Source organism: Lonchura striata, chromosome 2 (assembly GCF_050655825.1).
Source record: "Lonchura striata isolate lonStrDom1 chromosome 2, ASM5065582v1, whole genome shotgun sequence".
NCBI classification, from domain to species: Eukaryota; Metazoa; Chordata; class Aves; order Passeriformes; family Estrildidae; genus Lonchura; species Lonchura striata.
The window spans coordinates 146828768-146852771 of record NC_140704.1 but is presented as its reverse complement, the minus strand read 5'-3'; the positions used below and the strand labels follow the sequence as shown (position 1 = coordinate 146852771).

The following is a 24004-nucleotide window of genomic DNA, read 5'->3' as shown; positions in this document are numbered from 1 at the left end:
AGCATCTGACTCACTTATTCCGTGCCAACTTTAGCCAATTTAAAAAAAAAAACTCATATGACTTGCATCTACCTAATGACCAGAGGCAGAAAGACTAGCAATGAAACCATAAACCCCTCTGCCTCCCCATCAGACAAGCTCAGTCTCAGCCCAGCACCTGAGAGCACACACATGAGAAATCAAGCTTTTCCTTCCCCTGGTCTGCAGCCTCTCAGCCAATCTAATAACAAAAGCAAACAAGACCCAAGATCCTTCCAGGCTGAATAAATACCACTGCTGTGCTGGAAAACATCTCTTGGACAGCAGGAGACCACACCAGCCATCAGAAGGAAAGGACACAAGGAGCCACAGCTTGTGTCCCAAATCCCTCATGTCCCAGAGAAGCTCCAGTGCCAAACCTGGCCAGGCTTGCAGGCACCATGCAGGCTCCATCTCCCCATCCCCCAGGCTCTCTCTGAAACTTCACAGTGCTGCTGGCTACATGCAGGGTAGTGAGATGTGTGCAAGCTCACTACCCTGGTCCATAAAAAGCTGTATTTGTGTGGATCAATGCACTGCTACAGGATGCCAAATTAACCCCTCTACATCTATCCCTTTGATAAAGCTGTTTCTGTGAAGAATAAAAACAAAAGGTCTTGAATAATGATGCAACTGCTGTTATAGAAGATCTGTGTGACTCCTAACAACTATAATGGAACATACCTTAATGAATAAGAAAGGGGAGTGGAAAATTAATGTGCATTTGCAGAGGGATTAATCTATTTATTTAAAACAGAGGGCATGCCTCTGAAATGAGACAATGCAATCCCACGGTCAGTGACAGTTCTACCTTTGCACTGATGGAAAAGAGATAATACTGCCCTTGAGTATTTTGTTACCTTCTCCTCAAGAGTTCAAGATGATAAAAAAAAAAAAAAAAAAAAAAAAAAAAAAAAAAAAAAAAAAAGAAAACAAAAACCAAAAACCAAATTCAGGAAAACATAAAAGCCACAAACCATACCAGTTTCAATACAAACAAACAGGAATGTTTTCTTTAGCCTTTTCTACCATGGAAGGAGTGAGATAAGTGGACCTTTCATATGAGTGTTATGAAAACAGCTGCAGGAAGATAACAAAAATTGAAATATATGTCAGATGCAACTGTCAGCTACTGACATCTCAGGCTGCAACTGTTCCCACACTTAATCTCCAAGAGGAGCAAACAAAAGCATCTAACAGCACTTCCAAAAATCAGCATCTCTCAGCTGCACAACTGGCTTCCTGACCAGGAGGGGTGGTGGCACTCCCTTAAGTGGAGGTTGAGTCCCAGAGGCAGAGTGCCAAGCAGGAGGAAGAAAGATGGAGAGGGGAAGGAAGAGAAACAGGAAGAAGGAGCAGTCTCCTTCCTCCTTGCTCTCATGGTACCAAATTTCTCAAGGCTTCTGCCACCTGTTGTGTTTTCTAGTGGACATAAATTCCTTTACCACCCTCAAGAGCAGCAGCTCAATGGAACTCAAAGACGCTTCAAGAGCCAAGCATGGCCTAACACAGCCTGAGCTCCCCACTGAGCACCAGCAGCCCCAGGAGAAGACCCAGCCCAAGGCTGACGTGCTGGAACTTCAGCAGGGCTTCAAGCTCCAGCTTTACCATGCCGTAACCCTCCTTGGATTTGGGTGAGGTGTTTTATCTTCCATAGAACTCCACAGAAGAAGGAGGGATGACCCACTCTTCTTCATTTTGCTCCTCACAGGAACTCAGCTGTAGGCCTGCTGCAGTCCAGGACCTGGGCAGACACACCAGGACTGCCCAGCACCGAGGGTCTGCGCTGCTGATGGATGCTCAGGGGTAGAACTCCACAAACCACCAATGGAAACATGAAAAGAAGGCAGCACCAAGTTATGACTGTGGGAAAAAAAGAACAGACGTGCCTGGTGCATCCTTCTTTTCCAAGCACAGTTCATTTGTTTCTAACGTATGATGCAATTTTTTCTAAAATATCCCATTATATTGTGATAAAGCAATTTATGGAGATGCTCTCTAAAGCCAATATCCACTGCACCTGTGACAGACCGAAGGATTTTTATCTACTTAAAGTAGAATAAGATGTTTCAAACTGAAAAAAATATATAAACTGTCCAAAAAAGTGATTTTTTTTTCTTTTCTTAAATCATCACCTAAATCATAAACAAAGTGAAATTAAATTAGGAAAGGGGAAACTTCAGCCAGACATTGGGAAGTATTTAACAACCTCACGCACCTTCCTGTTGGGAAAAGGTTCCCGTGGGGAGGTCAGCGGCTGCGCTGCCCGATCCGGCGCTGGCAGCGCCCGAGCCGGGACGGGGGCTCCTGCCAGCTGCCCCCGCAGCACGGAGCCGCCTGACTTCATCGGAAGCGAATCCCCCCTTTCCTGCTCCCCCTCCGGCCCCCATTCATGTCGAGAAGGAGCCTGGCAAACCCTGGGGGGATTACAAGGCAGGGGAAGCAGGAGGTTAAAACGCTCTGAGGCCCCTTTCAGTCTAAAAGACAAAGTAATCGCGAAGCTAAAACAGATGCTTTGCTGAAAATAAAGAGTGGTTTACACAATTCCCAAAGAGAAGCCAAAAAATGAAAATACTGTACAGTCCCAGGAAACTGAGAGCATCCTGTTCTTATAAATAGCTACAATAGTTGCATCTACAATAACATTACTGCAGCATTTTGAAATGATGCTAAAAATTACGTGTGTTATTTGAAGGATAAATTTGAGATGGTACAAAAAGGAGACCGTGCTGCTGAATATGATGTAATGAAAGCCCTGAGTTTAAAAATATATATATTTACAATTTACTTCCAGAGTGACACAAGGAGGACTGACAAGACCAGCCACCCAGTCACAGGAACAAGCAACTACCCATTTAAATGAGCTCTCCACAAACAGAGCAAGAGATACCAAGACAAAGCCATAAAGAGATTAAGTCAGCAAATGCCCCTTATAAATGTAATTATTGTTGACTCCTGTTACATTTGGTAGGCTGACCTGTTTCCCCAGACAATCAGAGAGAAGTGATATTTTGAGAGAATATTTCTGTAGGTACACAACATTTTTACAGGGCATTTCATGGTGCTTTGATCCAGCTCACCTGTGTAGGTGAAGGGATGCTATAGTCAGGCTCAGCCATTCCTCCACCTTTCTACTGAAACTGCCACCTCAGCAGTTGCCAGCAGTGTCTTGGCACAAGCATGTCTCTGCTGCTGAATGGACTGAAAATGTCATCTTTCTTCCCTTTCAATTAATGCAAATCGATCAACTGAAATAGGAGATCACAACTTGCAGGATTTCAAGAATCACAAGGTGGTTTGGGTAGGAAGGGAGCTTCAAAGTTCATCTGAAGTTCCAATCCTCCCCTGCCATGGGCAGGGACATCTTCCACTAGACCAGGTTGCTCAAAGCCCCATCCAGTCTGGCCGTGAACATTTCCAGCCATGAGGCATCAGTAAATTTTCTGGACAAGCTGTTGCCAATACCTCACCATTTCACAGTAAAAAGTTGCTTCCTTATGTCCAACCTAAACCTGCCATCTTAAAGTCTGAAGCCATTTCCCCTTGCACTGCCACTCCACGCCCTTGTAAAAAGTCCCTTTCCGGCTTTCTTGTAGCCTCCTTTAGGTACTGCAAGGTGCTCTGAGGTCTTCCTAGAACCTTCTCCATGCTGAACATCCCAAACTGTCTCTGTTTTACCTCTCAGGAGAGGTGCTCCATCAGGACACCAGAGTAGATAAAAGCAGGTCTCCTGAGAGGAGCTTCTCCTGTGGATGCTTCTTCAGAATGGCCAATGGACTCTTGATTTGTCTTCCATCTCTGGTGCTCCAGGTGAGGAGCGAGTCTGCCAAGTGAGGGAGCAACACAACCAGCAAGATTTTTCTCTACATTGTGTTGCTTTCCAGAAGGTTTGAAACACCTGTACAACTGTCCTGGGACCTGCCAGTGAAACTGTGCTGCAGTTGCTCTGCAGCTATTCACACCAGACCCTGCCTCACAAGTTTGACATTCACTGGCTGTTTGAATTCAAGGGTCTTGAACTGGGCACTTCAAGTCATCTCTCAGACCACTGCCAGCACAACTTTTCATAGATTTCCACTCCCTGTCCACAGGTGATTTTTCATCCCCAGGTTGAAGCCAGACTAGTACAGAAGTGACAACCCCTTTGTTTAGTTCTTATATGGTCAAAATACCTGCAGCTCAATTACAGCCAAAAACTACTACCTGGAAAAAAGACTTTTCATATCTAGAATTGTGGAAAACAGGAGAGAAGAGTACAAAAAACAGAAGAGAAAAAGAAGGAAGGAGGAATAATAATAATAATAATTAAAAAAAAAATAAAAAATAAAAAAATAAAAAAAAAAGACCAGAAAAAGGAAAATAAGGGAGAGGAGGAGGGAAGGAGACTTGGAAAAAGGGGTAGAAAGAACAAAAGGACTGGGTAGAATGGCTCTAGTAGGGTTCAGGCACAAATCCAGCACTTGTTCACCTGGCATACTGCCCATGTAGAACAGGCACTGCATTAGGTAGCAGGTCTCCTGCACAGTGCTGGCCCCAGGCTTTAATCTTCCTCCTGCACAGACGGCCCCATGATCACGTTTCGAGCCTTATAAATTATTTACATCAGATATGAGGAAGCAGAGACATTAGAGATGGAAAAGATGCACCAGCCCATCCCCTGGGGAAGAGAGCTGGATCCTTCCCCGTATCACACAAGCAAAGTAGTGATGCTCTGTCTCTCCTTAAGAAGGTGTTTTGCTGCTCCATGCCCTCATCAGGCTGAATTTCTTCATGAAGCCTTTGCATAAATTGCATTTATTTTGACCTCTAATCCTTTCCTTCTGGCATTACCACCTGCCTGCATCCTCTGCAGCCTTCTGGAGTTGTACAGAATCACGAAGATACTTCCTTCTTGAAAGTTTGCCAAAGACATGAAATATCCTGCAAGGCCTAGTTAAAGACACCTCCAAGAATAAGCCAGCAATTGAGTGCTTTAAAAAATAAAAATCAGACTAATTTTGAAAAAGGAGGACTTTCAGCTACAACTTTGCTTTTCCTGCCTTCAGTCCCAGAGTGGGAGGGCAGCTGCTAGGTCAGCAGGAAAATAATGTGGTCAGCAGGAAAATATTTCCTGAGCTATGGACCGACTGCTTTGTAAAGTTACTCCTGCAGCACCAAAGTAAATAAAGGACTCCAGAGCAGCTTCATCCTTCCTCCCACAGTGCTCAGCCAGGTGGAGTTTGAGGGATGGGGCAGAACACATCCACCTGGATGCTTGGCAAAGTCCAAAACACAAAAGCACAAAAGCAAGCTCAAAATAACTCAGTCCCCATCCCCAGCACCACCTTTTAAGAGCTAACTCCCTCCTGACAACTGAGATAGAGTACATAAAGGAGCATGTCATGCTTTGAACTCCAGGGTAATTCACCTCCTTGCCAGGATTTACACATTCTTTCTGTTGGCTCCAAGAGTTGCCAACACTTCCTTCACTTACAGAGCTTCATGCAGATGAAAGACTCCTGCTGAGAGTCGTCAAGATTTACTGCAGTTTTGGTTCAGATTGGGAAAGCATTTGAATGTGCTCCTAAATACTGCCGAAGTCAAGGGCACCCGGCTGCATGCTCCTGTACTCAAAAGCAATCAAGAGGAACCCCTTTCTTTTCATTGGAATAAAAAGGCATATAGAATCTTAATTAGAGCTAGATGGAAATTACCTAAATGAGGTGCTTGTTACTGAAATGAATCAGATGGGAAGATAATCAAGTACAAGACATGAGGGCAGAAAGTGGATGGGAAAAGCTGGCACTGAGGGTTTGGTTGAGCAAACACAAGGTGCAGGACACAGGGCTTGCCCACAGCATGTCTGAAAACAGGCTGTTTTCAAGACACCAAAGTCAGAAAGGAGAGGTTCCTAGGTACTTTTACTGAAGATTCCCCTTCTAAAAGATGTTTTCTGGCTTGCTTAAAGTGGTAGGGACCAAGCCAGTCTGCTTTCCCCCCATGTGTAATGCATTTCTGCTGGCTGGTCCTGCTCTGATTGCACAAGCCTGCGCTGGAACTGGGAAGCCCTGAGCATGGAGCAGAAGTTTTGGAGGCTCTCCTATACTCCACAATTCATACCTGGCTGGTAGCATCTATGATGAACAGATTTATGGACTATTTGGGAATACTTGGAAATTCAGCCTGTTCAGTCCCCATTCCCATACTCCCAGAGCTACACATGGGACATCTGACAATCACCATCAACTGCAAGAGGGCTGCAGCTGCTCCACAGGCACTACATCACCCATGGCTGCAGCAGAGCAGGACCAACACTGGGCACTAACAACGTTCCAGCCATGTGTTAGGGCCAATTCAATTTTCCTATTATGTGTGTCAGTCTAACCCAGATAAAGGTTTCTAGTAAGAGCGCTGCAGGTTCCAGGTTGACTGTGCCTTAGAAGCTTCTAGAAAAAAATTACCTAAGCTGACAAATAAAATGACAGATTTTACTTTTTTTTTTTCCCAACTGCAAACTCAGTCTGTGAACAGAAAGCAAAGATGTGAGTTCTCATCACCTCAAGCATTGCCACCCAGCACATCATCTCGACAAGCCTGCAGTGTGCATGCAACTGGGCGTGCTGCTGTGGGGTACATGCTGTGGTGCCAGGGGTGCATGGGCTGCACGTCACGGGTGTGCAACATGCTCAGTGTGAGTGTGTAGGGTGCATGCTGTGCCCATACAGGGTGCACCCCATGGGCATCTGGGGTGAACTCTGTGAGGATGCAAGGTGCACACTGTGGGTATGCTGCCAGAGTCCAACTCATCAAGATAATCTGCAACAATTCAGAAGTCACAGGCAGACATGATGCCTGAGACAATGGTCAGACAGTGCATGCACTTGGCAGCTGGAGGGAAACCCCTCTGCTCTTTCTTTTAACAAACCAAACATGATCCTGCAATTGTATTAAAGGCAGGCACCCAGCTGGACAGGCCAGGTTAACACCTGGGAGTTACCAGCTGGTCACCTCAGATGGTCACTAGCCCTGAACACAACACTTCCCCATAACCTCCCCAATCCCCCACTGAGGCAACAACCTATTCCCACAGGACAGGAGAGCACTGTATCCAAGGCAAACAGGCAATACACAGCCACCTCAGCAAGAGCCAGGTAATGGGGAAAAGCATGACTGTGGTGCAATGGCATGCAGACACTGCTGGGGAGCAAAGCCCAAAGGCCAGCTGGTCATCCACTGCCCTGGAGACCTCCACTCCAGCATGACCTCAGGGCAGTGGTTGCTCAACTGCTGGTGCAGGGCCAGAGGCTGATGGGCAGCCCTGAGGTTGCTCCACTGAGGCTGGGGTGACTCAGCATGATTCAGGGGGAAAATGGTGAAGAGAAAAGGTCTGAGGGAAGGAAGACTCAGCCCACATGGGACAGCATCTGCAGGACCCCCATGACACAAGCTGTGATGGATGCTGGGCTGCACCACCAGAATGCAGGAGGGAGGACAGAGGAAAAAAAACCTGAAAATCAGGCTGTGGATACTGTTTCAAGAGGAGATGGCTGCACATCCCTAGAAGTGCCACCCACGAGAAGGATGGCACTGTCCTGCTCTCTGACCCCTGCCATGCTTGGAGATGAGGCACCTGGGGATGCTGCACCCATCAGCCCCAACCTCAGCCTCCCCAGGGAGTCACTCAGAGCACAGCCTTGGCCCACTGCCACACCACAGAGGGCTGTTATCTCTGGGCATCTCATGGGCACTTCAGAAAGCAGTGCTGGTGGTTTGGCTATGAAATAACCCTGGGCAGCATCGGTACAAGATGTGTCCCATGCTTCCAAGAGCATGCCAGGATTGAGCCAGGAAGGTGCAAATAGTGGGACCTTCAATGTCCTCACCATCCTGGGCATAGCTACCACTCTTACACTGACCTAAAGAACACCTGGGGCTTGACCTCCTGATGTGCATTACATGGCTGCCACAGGCCAGCTTGAAGATACTTGTATTTAAAGGGGAAGTGACCTTGCCACAGTCACAGATAAACTGAAAAACTCCTTTGGGACCACCTGGCAGAAGAAATTGATGTTGCACATTAAGTGTTTCTCCGTCAAAGATGGAGTTTTACCAGATTTATTTTGATCTGAGATGACCCTGCCCTTAGTACAGCACTACAAGAGTACTGTTCTGCGGAAGACACCCTCCTGTGAGGAAAACCACATGCTAATTCAGAGATGCCTTTCCTAGGAACCTCTTACAGGAAGTTTGACCACACTCGGGTGGCTGGGGGGTAGGTAGTCTTGCTTCCTGCCCAGGAGCACTCCTAGGAGCAAACTTGCCTTTGTGGAGAGAGCTCAGTTAGGGGAGTTCACCAAGGCCACTCTCCATCAAGCGTTTTGCCCAGATGCACTGCACAAGCTGAACACCCCATGCTGTCAGTTCTGCTCTAAGAGGAAAAGACAAGGCAAAAAGAAGGTGCTTGGGCTTGGTGGGAGAAACTTCTCTATCTCTCTCCTACCTGATAAACACCCAGACAACCCCTTGACTCATCAGCAGCTAGCAGGTAACCTCCAAAGACAGAAATGGAAAGAGAAGAAGGGAAATAACCTGTCCTTAAAGAGGCAGGAGGACAGAGAGATGCAAGCTCAAAGTCTGGAGAAAAGCTGTTGCTGTCAGTAGGAGGGGATGGCTTTTCACACCACAGAACTGGAAGCAAAGCTTTTGTCCATTGGGAGAAGAGTCCCTGGATGTGAAGCCTGAAGTTATCAGCTGTGCATGCAAGGACTTGTAAGTGAAGATGCATTTGCACAGCTCTAAGATGCCCTGTTTTAGTCACATGAACAATCTCGCTTCTCCTCCTCAATCCCACATCTTCCAAGCACACAGAAAATCCTCAGAGCTTCGATCTGCAACAAAACCTTGACACAAGCACCTCTGACCTACAGACACAAATCCATTTATTGCTGGGCTGGGAGGCTGGACAAAGAGGAGTGGTATCTCAGAGCTGGATGCCAGGGCCACTCTCTGATTCAGCAAAGCCCTGATAAGAAATGTTATCCTCCATTCAGTAATTTTAGCCCATGAGATAAGAATCTCTATCAGCCTCAAACATATGGCTGGCTGCAGTGCATGCAGCAAAATGAGACGGGTAATTTATTTGCTTGTGCTAAGAGCACTCCCAGACCCAGAAAAGCAGATGCAATTAAATAATAAGTGCCAAATTACACTCTATTCTTCTTTGGAAACCTGGAAGAGGCTCCTGTGAGATACAAGTAGTTGTATCTCCCTCCTTTAAGCATCAAGCCACCAAGAAGACAACAGTCCTACATGACTAACTGAAGACTGAGCTGCACTGGATTTTCTAAAGTCTGTGCTTCTCATGAAATCCTACTTATTACACAGGAATTGACCCCCACAGATATGATTGGTGCTCTCTATGAAGTGCCAGTAGATGCTTCCCAGGGGAAGAAGTGGAGGGGTTAAATGACAGAATTACACAGGACTAAGGGTGAATTCCAATCTCCTGGTCACTGGACAAGGACCATCAGTCCACTGGGTGCTGTGATGTCCCCTGGCCAAATCCAACTTAGCACCTCTGATTAGGTGACTTTGGCTAATCCATATAAATGCAATACTGGGCCAGAGATTGCATGGCTTGGGTTGCTCAGAGTAATGAACTCAGTAACCTGAGTACGACAGGAGCATCTGATCCATGGGGACAAATGGACATAAAGGACACCCCAAGAAACATTTAGCATATTTAACCATTGGATTCTGCAAGGATCTGCTAAGAAAAGCTCATTCCTAAAGCACTCATTCTTATACTCTTTCCTCTCTTAGCTATCACCAAGGGAGATACCAAACTACATGGTCTTGCTCTGTAGCCACTTCTACTCCCTTTCATCCTTTAACAGTGTGGCTGCTGCTCAATGTGTATCACACATTTTGTCACCTCACCTTTAAATGGGGGAATTTCACTGGAAGATTAACATCTAAACATCCACTCTGAAACAGAAACTTTGTCTTAACGAACAAATACTTTAATTTGGTTCTTCCAAGGAACTGGGCCAGACCCAGACTTTGAAAGAATCCTTCATCTCTCTGATTCAAATCTGCTTTAGAAATTTAGCAGCTACACATTTAGTCATATATAGTCTCTTCATAGATGTGAAACCATTGCTGCTTCCCAGACAGTGGTACCTTCCCACCACCGCATCTACCCATGTCACTAGCATTCTCACTGGAAAAATCAGCAGTTAAACCAACAACTGAATGAGTCACAGAGGTTAAAAACTTCTAATACAAGGTGATGGTCCTTCCAGCTCAGTGCTAAGACACGAGGGTGAGGGACAGCCAGAAAATCTCTGATCTGAAGAGAAGGAGGGGATTTTCACCTCAGTGGGGTTCAGTTCAGCATTTTTCATCACTGTCAAATTTATTAGGGCATGTTGCCATGACAGTATAGGTCCCCATGCACACACTGGCATGGCCTTCATGGCAACATCACACACACCACACATACTCAGAGGGAGAGTCTGATGAACCCTTTCCACCCTCACCACCATCCAGCCTTCAGAGTACACAGAGTGCATGAAGTGCAGCAGAGGAAAGCCGTATGTCCCCCGTGCCCATGGAGCTGCATTGCTAGAACAGACCAAGCCTGACACTCCTCTGTTATCCTGGCCAGCCTCTTCCTCAAAGAAATGCTTCCAGCACTCCAGAGCCCAGGGTCCAACATGGGAGGACCCATGCACGTTTATAAGGAAAACCATTTGCAGCAGGAAAGAAGCTAAAAACTAAATCAAGCTTCAACTTTCTTTTTCACAATCAATGTTTTTCAGTTATCTGAAAGTAGTAAATTGGAAACAGGTAATTTTGCTCTATTTTCTGCCTTTCTCCTCTTGTGTCTTTGCACAAAAGCAATGCGAAAACCCATACATTTCAGCTCTCTCTGTATGTCATCAGTTTGGAAAATGTAGAATCACTGTCCTCCTCTGGAGCTGCAAAGAGTGCAGTGCAAACAGTGAGGGACTCCTCATCCTCACTGCCAACAACAGAGCAGCAAGTTCTTCAGGCATAAAGGCGGAAGTGTACTCCAGAAACAACACATTTAATGTGTGTGTGTGTGTGTGCGAGCACAGATGCTTGAAAAATTAAGTCTTAGATATGTGGACAACTAAAGGCAGTTGAGATTTGCTGATGATTTTTACATGAAGCCTGCTCAAGGCATGGGTGATGCAGGACACAGGAAGTGGCCAGGGAACAGGACAGAGACTGGGGACAGTAGGAGAAACTACTCAATGCATGGACTCATTACTCATCTCACTTCTTGTCTGATGGATATTTCAATGAGGTAGAAAGGAAAGAAAAAGTTTTGTGTTTGGTTTTTTTTACCTTGTTACAGAGCTTCAGTTCCAGTCTGGAGGTCAGGAAGCTGGCTTTTAGCATCACCTCTTCTCCTTCTCCTGGGCACATTCTTCCCAGGTAAAATCTGTCTCTAAACCAAGATGTATATGCCAGGCTTTTCTCCTTTTGAGCACTCCTTCCAAGAGCAACACAGCATCGATTTTCATTACTTGTGTAAAGCAGCCAGCTCCATACTATCTCCTTGTGTGACACTGGAAATATAAATTTAAGTTCCTCTGTCCCCAAAGTCGAGGGGGAGGGTTGCCTGGCAAGTTCAGAAAGTCTCCTCAAATACTGTAATCCAAGCTGAATTGCAGCTCATCAAGCTTCATCATCCAAACAGTGAATACACCTATAAAGAAAATATAGCTTTATTATCTGGATCAGGACAGATTGACAAACCTGCAGGTTTTATACATGATTTCTATTAATATCAAGAGAGTGATGTCTGGTACACCCATCAAAGGACACCCCAACCTCTCAGTACTGACAAAAGAACAACTTGTTGTTGCCTCAAGATTCAGCCACTGGAAGGTACTACTCTAACAGAGATGAATAAGACATGTCAAAAAAAAATCCAGTTCTATCAGCCTTGTGGGATTTAAAGATCTTGATTTTTTTTCTACCATTCTGAATAAGTGGAAAGCAATATAAAAGTCTTGAAATTTTGAAAGTTGCTGAATTGAAACTCATTTTGACTTGAAGCACTTAGTTTCAACAGTTGGAAAATTTCCCTTTGGAGTCACAAACTTTTACATTTTGTATTATAACTTCCATTAGAAACAAAGACTCCTTTCAAATACAAACCAAAATGCAGATGGAGTCAGAAATTTTAGATGTACTGTCAGTGGCCAACCCTCCAAATTTTTACTACACTTTTCCCAAAAAGAAGGATTTACTGAAGTTGACTGTCTCCTGAAGGTGCATTCAACTGCAATATAGCACCAGATTAGTGACAAAGTAACAGCTCAAATGCCAAAAGGAAGCACTGAGCAACTTTAATCAAATTAAGTGGATTTTAATACACAATACAATATAGTTAGCTGTACATGTATATTTGACCCTAAGACAATGAAAGTATTTGACTACAGACTGTCACAAACTAGCAAAATTACTACACTGTGTATTGATTAATATTTATGCAGACATTGCTCTGCTGGATATAACATACTGCTCCACTGAGGAGATAGGAACAACTCCAGAAATCAAATCAAGATTAAACTCTAAGTTTTATCAAAAATATTCTTTTTGTGTGTGTGTGCAGAGAGAAACTGAAACACGGCATTTAGGTACTTTATCTAAACTAAAGCCTTTCATGATGTCCAGAAGCTCCTCCACTGGACACTGGCCAGACACAAGCAACCCAAAGTAATGGTCCTGAGAAAGAAGCAGCCTTCATCTGTGTTCAGAGGGCATTTGAAAGAGATGGAAAATAAACATTACAATGGAGATGTCTACAAGGTTTGTTTGGGTGGGAAGAGCTGCAGAAGAAGAGGCCAGCAGCCCTATCCCATTAGGAAGGGACCTGCAAACTAACTCCAGCCCAGCAGAGAGAGGATTGCCAGGGCAGGCCACTGACACAGAAACTCAGGTTTAGGAGGCAGTTGGGGAATAACTTGTAATTTAGCCTCATAAAATAAGATCTCTCTTATATCAATGGAAGTATGGTCCTACCCAGATTTCATGTTCCTAGTTAAAGACACCACCAGGGAAATGGTGGCCCATGGCAGAGGGGTTGGAATAGATGATCTCTACCATCTCTTCCAGCCCAGGCTTTTCTATGATATCATTCTATGAGAAGCAGGAAAGCTGGTCTATGATGCAGAAGAAACCTCTTTCTTGAGTGCAGGATGTGGCACAGGAGGTACAAAGCCACTGATGCTCAAACACACCTTTGCTAGAGAAGCCAAGCACTGTGATTCATTGCCAGAAGAAACGAGATCATAGCTTGGTGTGCTGGAAGTAAATGGCTCTGGCACTGCCTAGGAGCATGGGAGGCACAGCTAAGAAGATGGCAAATGGAAACAAGATGGGCCCCAACCCATGAGGGTGGTAATGCCATCCAAAGCTCCAGAAATGTTTCTCTCTGACCATCTCTTGCTGCTTTCTGTGTTCACGTGACAAACATTTAGAAGCCACGCTGTCTTTCCTTCTTCAAGACCTGCACTGCTGTTTCAGCATCTATACTCTCTGAAGTACCACACACACAAACCAAGGTGCTGCAGGCTCCTCTGGGGCTGTACAATGTCCACCTCTATCCTGTGAATCACTCATTGGGCTGCTCTCTGACATGTAACCAAGAGCACTTGATGGCCCATCCTTGGCCAGCTCACAGGGCTGTGTCATTCATTAGTGAGGAAGAGGCAAAAATAGGATGAGATCTACTCCTTTGGGCCATTCATCTCACAGGCACCTACCACACCAACCTCTCCTCCTCACAGAAGGGCTTTGCCACACCCCAACCACACATTTCCACCTTTTTCCCCCATTTTAACTTGCATAACCTCCAACGTCACCCCACCATCCCTGGAGGGAGATGACACACTAGCCTTCCTATGGGGACATAAGATTCTCTTCTTCTTCAAAGACCTTGTGGCTGCCATCACCTTTCAAGACCAGGCATCCACGTCTGTACTTTGCAGTAAGCACCACAAACTAGTCTGCTCTGAAAACACGCTCCCTGTGAGACAAAAAATGAACCACCAGCAGAAGTCACTGGGGAAGAGGGAGGAAGGGCAGCGTGGTGTAAGGAGCTGCAGAGCTCACCAATCTGAGTCTGGATCAGAAGGGCTGTGACCCAGGGCTTGGAGTGTGCAGCCTAGAAAGGCACTGCACAGCTCAGGGCACTGGGATTATGGAACATTATCCTCAGGCTGCTGGCAACATTTCCTTGGGCAGGGCACAACGCTGACACACTGACATTAAAAGCACAGCTCCCAGTAGTATCCTGGCTGCCCAAAGCCCCGCCATGAGGCGGCTGAGCTGTCCCAAAGCTGACCCTCCCTGGAGGAACAACCACATGCTGACAATCCTGGCGCAGGGATTAGCAAGGCAGGGTTGAAGTGCTAAACAGATACAACTAGAGAGAGAAACAGCTTCCCACTAATGAGGAGACAGGCAGGAGTATCTTCTCACACAAGGAGAGCTTGCCCTGCTCTCAGCTGAAGTCAGCGTTCAGACAGACAAATGTCTTGCCCACATGGCTGAATTGCAACAGCACAGGTACACAGTGACCTGTAACCAGGCAAACCTGGGGCACAGTACTTAAAATTACATGGAAGACTACTTCCAAACACCCTGCACAAATGGTAAAAGCAAGAATAATTTGGGTTACAGTCTGGATTGCCTTCCTTTCCCACGCTTCCTCGGCAGCTGGTTGTCCTTGCTTCTGCTGCTAAATTTCCCCCTCCTCCATTTCTGCATTACTCATAAATTAGCATCACACACAGCAGCAGGCAGTAAAACACACCAGCAGCACTGCTGAAGGCATTGACTTCAACAGTGGCTTAAGCAGATGTGCTATGGAAACATCTGGATGCTATTACCAAAAAGCTTTCTAGGTTCCCCATCAGATCAACACCTCTGCTTCCTCTGAATCATTACACATAAGAAAAAACATAGAACCAATAATAAAAATATCTCAGCTGGAAATACAGTTAACTCTCTGTGTCTAGTATCTAGAAATTCACCAGCACTGACCCAAACCCCCAACGCTAGCAGCCAGTCCATGCCCCCAGGGCAAGAAGCTTGGTGCTACACTTCATAGCCAGCAATGACAGGTTTGACTGGCATAGTGCCTGCAGGTTAACCATCTCCATGGTTAATCTTCACAGGAGAAAACAACCCATGAAGATCTGAAGAGGTCAAAAAAGCCTGCAGGACTTTGGAGCCAGTGGTATGCATCTATCCCGTCCCACCATCCACTGGAGATCTCAGTATTATTTTCCTCTTGTGAACTACCTTCCTTCCCCAGCTCTGTAAAACACATTCCTAGGAGCTCTCAGCTTTGTAAAGATTTTTGACGTGTGGCTGGTACAGGGAGAAAGGTTGGACTACAATTCAGAATACAAACCAAGAAAAAAAAATACATCAAAAAGATTAAAAAGACGCTTGGCATATTAAAGAAATGGGTGCGTGGAAACTTTTTAAACATACAAGACCTACAGGACTGGCTGAGGTAAGAGGCATAATTAGCTCAACGTGAGCTTGCAAGGCAGGTTCATGGTGCCTGGCTCCACAGAGGAGGGATGTCACGTACCAGCAGAGGCCCTGTTATCTTCGGGCCTTGGGCTGGCACAGCTGATGGGAGTGTGAGGTTTCATACCTGTGCCCACACTTCAAGAATACTGCTGGAAAAACTGGAGAGAGTTCAGAGGACAACCACAAGAACAAACCTGGGCTTGTAGTAAGGAGCTCAAGGAAGTCAATCAAAGAGAAAGTTAAAAGGCACCTCGCAGCCTGTAGGTACCTGTCAGAAGAGTGCTCTCAGCCTGCCAGACAAAGGCATAACGAGACCAAAGGTTGAAAGTTGAAGCTCCACAGAAAACAAACCAGAAACAACGATACCATTTTTCAACACTTCAGATAATTAATAGAGAGAAGAGTCCTCCAATTGGCATGGCCAGGGATCCAGCACTGGCAATTTTCAAAATAAAATGGGATGCTTTCACCTTTCTTTTCTTGCTCCCCCAAAAATGTATGCTTGGTTGCATTCACAACTGCTGACTGCAGAGCAGAAATTAATTCAAGGAACCTCTGTTATACAGCAGGTCAGACTAAACAAGCACAACGTCCTTAAAGCCTAGAAATCCATGAGGTACGAAGAACAAGAGGCTCAATTACAGGTGGTATGAAGAACAAGATGCCCCATTATCAGTTGTCAGGCTTGTCCAGCCCCAGACATCCCTGCCCCATCCAAAGGTCCTCTGCATCCCATGACTACCCACATGTGGATTCTGAAGAGCAGCAAAAGTGCCAGATCCATACCACAAGCAGCAAAATAAAATGCTGTTAAACCAAGTAAGCCATTCTGATGTTTTTTTCCCAGCTAAAAAAACAGGAAAAATCATATCCACACAAAAGTGAATTTTAAAAAATACACTCACTGGCCAGAAACAAAGCATAATGTAAGAAATAAGCATTTTACAGTGAGATCACTCATTGGAATAACCTCCCCAGGGAGATGGCAGAGTCTCCATCACTGGACGTCTTCAAGATACAACCGGACAAGGTTGCTACAATCACCTTGGCTCCCTTTCCCACAAAAGACTGAACCAGACAATCCCTTCCAGTCTGGGCCGGTCTGTGGCTCTACAAAAGGCATACAAAACTTTCCTGACTACAGGCACTTGAGCCAAAGGAATGAAGCTCCCAGTTCTGACACTCTGAAACCACCCATTGATGTTTATCATAATTATGCTTGCAGATTCCCTTTGTGCTTCTTGATTCCAGGATATTCACATCTGCTGGGTTCCTCTAAGCCTCAAAGGCATATCCCAGGACATAGTCCCTGAATGCATTCTCTCTCAAAGAACTGGAAAGCCCTCCCCGCAAAGAGAAAGCAAATTTCATCTCTGTCTGGTTTGTTTAAAGTTTTCATCATCAGAGTGCTGGTCCATGGTTGTGCATTTGCAATACCTTCCCTCACTCCTGCCTCTTCTTCCTTTAGGGCTTAAAATGCAGGGGGCTTACTGTGACAGCCATAGGATTAAAAGAGTAACTAACCTGTGGCACAAAAATCAAGGAGCTGCTATTGCTCCCTAAGAAACCTGGAGGCTGCAGTCAAAATCCAGTCTCCAGCAACCCTAAACATGCACTTGGTAGCTGGAAAATACAGAGGGAACCAGGGATGGGGATGAACTTTTGGGGCTGCAAAGCACAGCAATCACCCCCAAAGACTTTAGGACCATTGGGTCACCCCAGTCTGAATCTTGCATAAGGGAGGTCACAGGTTTCACTCCTACCTTTGACTTGAGCAGTACTGAGTGTTTGCCTAAGCCCCACCTTCCAGGGAGGCAAGCAGGCTCCATGCAAAGAGCTCAAGATATGGAGATGGTAAGTCACCTTTTTGATGGCTGGCTCAAATACTTAAAAGCCTTTGGTATTTAAAAAAGGCACTTTAACTCTGATTTATCTGCACTGCATTTGCAGGCCAGGGGTGCCTGTGATATAGCTGCTGGCTGAGGGAGATGCTTTGCCTGATTTTCTCAGCTGTTCACAAATCCCTCTCCAGGAGAAACCCTGGGGCCTCTCTGCTCTCTTCCCCTGCAGACAGCCTGTCTTCTGCCTCCACCCTTTTTTCTGTATTTATAATCGCCAAAGGAGACGAGGTGCTTTCAAAGGACTTAGCACAAGTGCCTGGCAGGGAATTTATTCTGCGGGTGGCTGCTAAGCAGAAGAGGGGAGGAAAGGAAAGGCACAGCAAACACTTTCATCCCCATTGTTTCCATTCCAAGGTGAATCCACACATTTCCCCACACCCATTTCCACCCACCCCCCAAACATCTCCTGCTCTCTTACCAGCTTCTCCATATACTCATATAAGGCTGCCCTTTCCCAAATATCCTCCTCAGATGCCTCACAACCACAAACTCCTGTGACCCTGTGCCACTCTCCCACAGTCTCGTTAACAATAATTATTACCCAAGTTACTAAACCTGCTCCTCAGTGCTAACCTCTCAAAGAACAATTCTAAACTGGCTGGCTAAGCAGCACTCAACACCAAGCAGGGAAACCCAGACTAAAGAAGATGCTCACACCAAATAGGGATCACATTCCACTACCCAGAGCAGCAACTGCACAGAGAGCTCCTCTGGCCTACCATAGCTGCCATCTGCAGCTCATCCCATTTGCATGGGCACAAGGTTCAAGAGCCTTGTACTGAAGCTTCAGCACTTCCACAGAGTCTTTAGTATTCAAAAGGTTTATTTTAAAATTGGGTTTGTTTATCTCTAAGCACAGATTAATTTCCAATTTATGTCAGCAAAATAAAGACCAAAATGCAAAACAAAAATGAAAAAAGAGCTTGCCTGACTCGGAAGCTTAAAAATAGACCTGTGTATTGCAAAGAGTGAACTGTCAGGTAAAGGCTGTGGATTGAAGGTTCAAATGAATAATGTGTTTGTTTTTCCTGCTTCAATACTTTCCTGCTGTTATCACTGTACAAATAAGTCAGCACATGCTAATTACTCTGATGGCAATTTCCTGGGAACTGGTACTTAAGTATCAGGCCAAATTATTGCCAAGCATCACAGACTAGTCCTCCCCCTGCACTCGCAAACAAACAAACAAGCCCAGCTGCCAAATCCCCCTGTCCCTTCCTTCATCACTGCAGACCCACCACTGCCAGCATGGCCCCACTCCTGACTCCAATCTACCTGTAGGATTTGCCCTGAGGAACCAGTGTTTCCCAACAAGCCTGGTTAAATCTAAGGTGCTAGTGTAGAACATGGATCTGGCAGTGCCAGAACCTGGATTTATATCCTTCAAGGCATTTAATGTATGAACAAATTGTGAATTCCAAACAGTATTTGTGCAGTAAAAGCGGTTTAATCTTGGGAGCTGAGAGTACAAGCATCCTTCTGCAAGGCACATACACCAAGAGAGAAAGGATGGGAAATGAAATGTCTCTGTTGTGATTTTATAAGGTACCCAACTAACCAGTCTCAAGCCCCTTTTAGCCCAGAACCATCCCACAAGGCTAAAAGTTTATATTCATGGGTGAAATACATCAAAGAACTACCTAAACAATGCCTGTGGTTTCTACTGCATTTTTTTCTCCCCCACCTGGTATTTATACAGTCATGGATTTGCACTGTAATTCAGTCAAATGCATTAGAGCAAAGATGAAGGAGGAGAGAGAAGACGGGAAAAAATGCTATTACCTGTGTTACATCCCAAATGGCATTGAATTTCTGTATAAGCTTTTGCTGCAACCTCAACCCAGATGCAAGCTGTTTGCTGAACAAGCAATATAAACCCAGCATCCTCCTCTGTGGGCTTTTTCAGCTTTCAGGTTCCCTTTTTTTTTTTTTTGGAGGAAGGTGGGACTGCTTTGGAATTATTGTATTATCATTTCTTTCTGCTTTCTCTGTGAGGCAAAGGGTTAAGTGACCTTTCAGATCCTCCCTGGATGCAACTCCATGCATAACAAAGAAGCTTCCAGCCCAGCGAAAACAACTTGAAAGAAGGGCAGTGACCCAGCTACAGGCTTAAGTTTCAGGTCACAACACCCCTGCTCAAAACCATCCATCTTTCTCTGGCCACAAGTTTGCAGCCAGTCGCCTCCCATTAGTGTGATTTGTCTCCAGGACTTACAGGAAAACACCTTTTGGGGACCCAGCTGTTGTGAGCATCCTCTCTTGCACATGAGATGAGAGTTGTGAGCTAACAAGGGACGCTGCAGGCACACACTGATGCAGCATCCCTTGCATCCAGTAATAAGTGCTAAAAATACATGGACCATTAGGAAAATAAACAAACAAACAAATAAATAAATAAACCAATCTGCAGTTGTGAGCTTTGGTTTCATTTACTCTCAACTTCTGCAAGGAAATGGATGTTTATAGCCCCTGTCAACCTGGACACATGCACACCACATTGCATGGCAGAATCAAAGCTGTTTGGCTAGCACAGGAGCATCATGCTGCTCTTTTAAAAGAATGGATCAAAGGAAAGAGAGGGTTTGCTGTTACTGCACACTGAGTCAGGGAAATAGTGCATCTCAGGAGTACTACATGCTGGAAGAAGGATGTGGAGAGGAAGGATGTGCCTGTTCTCCCTGTCTCCAAAAGAGGTTTCCTCAGGCCTGTTAGAAATATTCACCTGCTGGACTACAGAACTGGGGATCACAGAATCACAGAATGGTTTGGGTTGAAAGGGATCCTTAAAAGTCACGTAGCTCAAGGCCCCTGCAATGAGCATGGACATCAATGGTTCCATCCTCATGCTGCAGCAAGGATGCTGGTAGGTAACCCACTGCTGAGATTAGTCAGCAGAAGGTTCAAAACCCAGCTCCATGCAAGCCAAACAAAAACATGGCTCCTCGGAGGGAGATCTTGGCTTATCTGGAGCAAGAAAGACAAAAAACACACATGTGGCATCCAGCCCCAAGCCTGGCACTCAACCCAGCTCCTCCCAACCTCACATCTACCAGGGGTGGCCTTGCTCTGAACCAATGCTAATAGAGAGCATCAGGAAGGGAAGCAATTGTAGAAAAAGATGAGTATAGATTTATCAAACACTCTCCCAATCTCTACCATTTTGTGCTGTTATCTTTAAAAGCAAGAGCACAAAGGAACAACCTGTGTGTGCAAGGAACTGGGCGCTGAGACTTTGCCATTTATCATCATCAACCAAACTGCCCTGGGAAGTAGGGCAGGCACAAAGCCTGAGGAGGTTCCCAGTTCAGCTGCAGCTCCCAAGGTTTTAGTGTGATTAGACTGGTGACTCTCCCCCACAAGCTTTCTGGCACTGGGACCAACGCATGATATTTTTCCCATTAGTTCCTCCCTCTCAGCCATGCCAGTGCATGCCAGTTTGCCATGTGAGACTGCAAACTGGACTGGGGAACCAAATCTACAGAATAACAACCCAAGGGGGAGGAAAAACATCAACTGGATGGGTTCCCTGCTGCAAGTATGTTCAGCAACATCCTTAGTTGTCAGCAGTCTGAGATTGGTTTTGGGTGTAGCAGTGCAGGACAGACAGATATGACAGTAACACTGCTCAGCTGCCAAAGGAATGAAGCACTGAACTGGGCTTCTAGTTTTTTAGTGACTAGCTGTATTTATGTGTGCTATCAAAAAACTGGACTGAACCTGCTGAAGTGATCCCATTTCTCAGCTGACTGGCTTATGTGATCCTGCAGCACCAGAGGAATCAGCTGGAAACATCGACTGCAAACCCAAGGCAAGCTGTTTCTGACTAGGTGCTGAAGAGAAAAGCCCAAGCTGAAGCTTGGTATACACCAGGAACAATACAGGTATGAGCTGAAACACTGTCAAAGGACATGACAACTTCCCCTGGCTCCCTGACCAACAAGCTATGCAGGAGTAATGAATGCTGAGCCCTTCAAGTGCAGTTATCTTCTACTGCCTTGTATATACTCATGTGGGATGGATATGTGTATTTATTTCAGTATTTGCTGAAAGTATTCACACTATGTCCCAAAAAATGCAAATATGTCCTTCACTGTTCAGAAAGGCATGTCTTGTGGGAAGATTTAAAAAACCCAAAACTTGTTTTGTCTCTCTAGCCTGCTTTCAGACTGACATATCCCGCTGTTGAAGAGCAAGCACAGTAGGGTCTGTATTAATTAGCAACAGCCTTTAAAAAGGCCCTGAGACACTCATTTAGGGAGGAATTTGTAGCTGAGCAATGTGAGTACTCAGATCTCCCCTCAATGATGCAAATATCCCTTTGTTGCTGGGTCAGCCTCTGTCCTCCACTCCTGCAGCTCTGCAGCAAGGTTGGGGGATGCCCTGCACCCCACTTGCCCCTCTGGGTTAGCCAGGCTGGGGACTATCCTCATCAAATCATATGGGTTGTGAGAGACCTTTAACGACCATCTACTCCAAACTCCTCAAGTGAGCAGGGATATCAACTCCATCAGGTTGCTCAGAGCCCAGTTCTACCTGACCTTTAAAAGTTTCCAGGGATGGCGCATCTACCACCTCTCTAGGCAACCTGTTCCCTCCCGCCTTCCTCCTCCTGCTCCTCCTTCTCCTCCTCCTCCAAGGAGTTGAGTGAGCACCCAAACTGCATCAGTCGCACCCTGATAAAGCCGAAGTACAAATCATGATGACACTGTCAGTGGGAAGATGTGGGGACAAGATCATGGTGTTTTACCCAGTAGCTGCAGTAGTGCCAAGACAGGAACCACCTCTGGGGAGATTCTGAAGCCCAGATCTCCTCCCTTGGTTTGGAGAGGGCACAACAACTCACTCTTTGTCTCTGGCACACCTCCCTACCCCTCTTTCACTAGCAAAGTACTCAGTTTGGGTTTTTGAGCTACATTGGAGCAACAAGCTCTGGAAGAACCCTGGGGAACAGCAGCACCAGAACTGGGGACCGTGACACTTTCCCTGAAGATGCTTTTCACCACCACAGAGTCCATGGGGAAACTCAGGGCATGGGATGAGATCCCCAGCCCAAACCAGGGCATGGCTTTGATGGGGCACCTGCTCAGGGTGCAGCAGAACAGCTCAGCACACGCAGGAAGGGCTCGGCCACCCAGGCACTGCCGCTGTGCCAGCGTCAATCGCCACGCCACGACTGACAAGGCTGCCAGCACCAGTGAGAACAAGGCCTGGGGAAGAAACACAGCTCTGTGTCCTGGCTTTGCAGCCCGGCTCCTACAAGGAGAGGAGAAACAAAACGAGAGGCACAGCTCACCCTCTCCAAGGAATACGCCCTTCCTAATGAGAGTCGACCCAGGAGCTATGTGGGAGTGGCGCCCATTCCCAGGCAGGCTTCAATGCCACTGAAAGCCAGCAATGGAGACAGGCAGCCTCTGAGAAAAGAGACACCAGTGGGAATTTTGCTTTGATGCCAGCTCGCCAGCTAGCTCTGGCACCAGGGAGGAGGAGGAGGAGGAAGGACTGCCGGCTCTCGCGATGCTCCCCTGCATGTGCATACTTGCAGAGCTGAGCTCAGCCAGAGATCCTGGGAGAGGGTTGCAGCAACCACAGAGCAAGTCACCAGCTGTGCCCTGCCTGACTGGGCAACACATGGCTGGCACAGCCTGAGCCCCACAGTGGCAGCCAGCCACCCGCCATCGGACACGAGAGACCACGGGGAAGAGCTGGCACTGCAAGGACGCTGTGAAAGGACCATGTCGTACAACCACCCATCGTCCCAAGATGTCGGTAGGAAAAACTCCATTATCTGTAGCTAAATCTGGGCAGAGTGCCGTGCCAGGACCTCTTCTCATCTCAAAGAGGTTATGTTCCAGGAGACACAAATATTTTTTATTGGCCTTGCTGCTGCTGGTAGCACAGTGACGATGTCAAGGATAACCCAGCGGCAACAGCAGCGTTCAGGGTCTTGGATTCACTGCAGTCTTCACCTAGCTCTAGAAAGCCTACAGCAGCAGTGAGATCAGAATAAATACAAAGGTGATACCATGAAAAAGATTTCCCAATTAAATTCCTGACACTTGTGTCCCTTCCCCCACCTTCTCTCCTTATCTTATTGCCTTATCCCTACCACAGATCTCAGAGCACTAAACAACTACTTAAGTGCTGTTAGCACCCATCATCCCCATGGAGAAACTTCCACTGGGTTGAGCAATCCTGAAGTTGCCCAACAACCTGTTGGGCGAGGAGAAAGCAGGACTGGTTGAGCACAAGTCTATCCATCCCTCAGCGCTGTCTTGCTGCAGGGTATGAGTTACCGGCAGGAGCGCAGGGCGGTTGCATGGCACAGCCATTTCCCAGGATAGGGTGTGCCCCACCTTTACAGGCGCTGGAAAGCACTAGGCACTGTCCCTGCTAAAGGAGTAGTCGGAAATACATAACTTTTTCTTTGTTTGTTTTGTGTTTGTTTGTTGCTTTCCTCATTAGAAATTTCCTGAGTTTAAAGCTCAGGAGTGCAGACTTTCTGCAAAGAGCAAGGGCTG

At 46.2% G+C, this 24004-nt stretch overlaps 1 protein-coding gene across 26 annotated transcripts in view; it reads right to left on the bottom strand.

Annotated features, from left to right (window-relative positions):
* Positions 1-24004, bottom strand: part of LOC110476993 (uncharacterized) — a 169232-nt gene that overhangs the window by 64851 nt on the left and 80377 nt on the right. For 17 of the 26 annotated variants that reach the window (XR_014953055.1, XR_014953067.1, XR_014953061.1 and 14 more), the window contains one exon: positions 11374-11737. The exons of the other annotated variants lie outside the window; for them this stretch is intronic. The gene's annotated coding sequence lies outside the window, so the exon portion shown is untranslated. The remainder of the gene's footprint in view (positions 1-11373; positions 11738-24004) is intronic. 26 annotated transcript variants of the gene reach the window in all.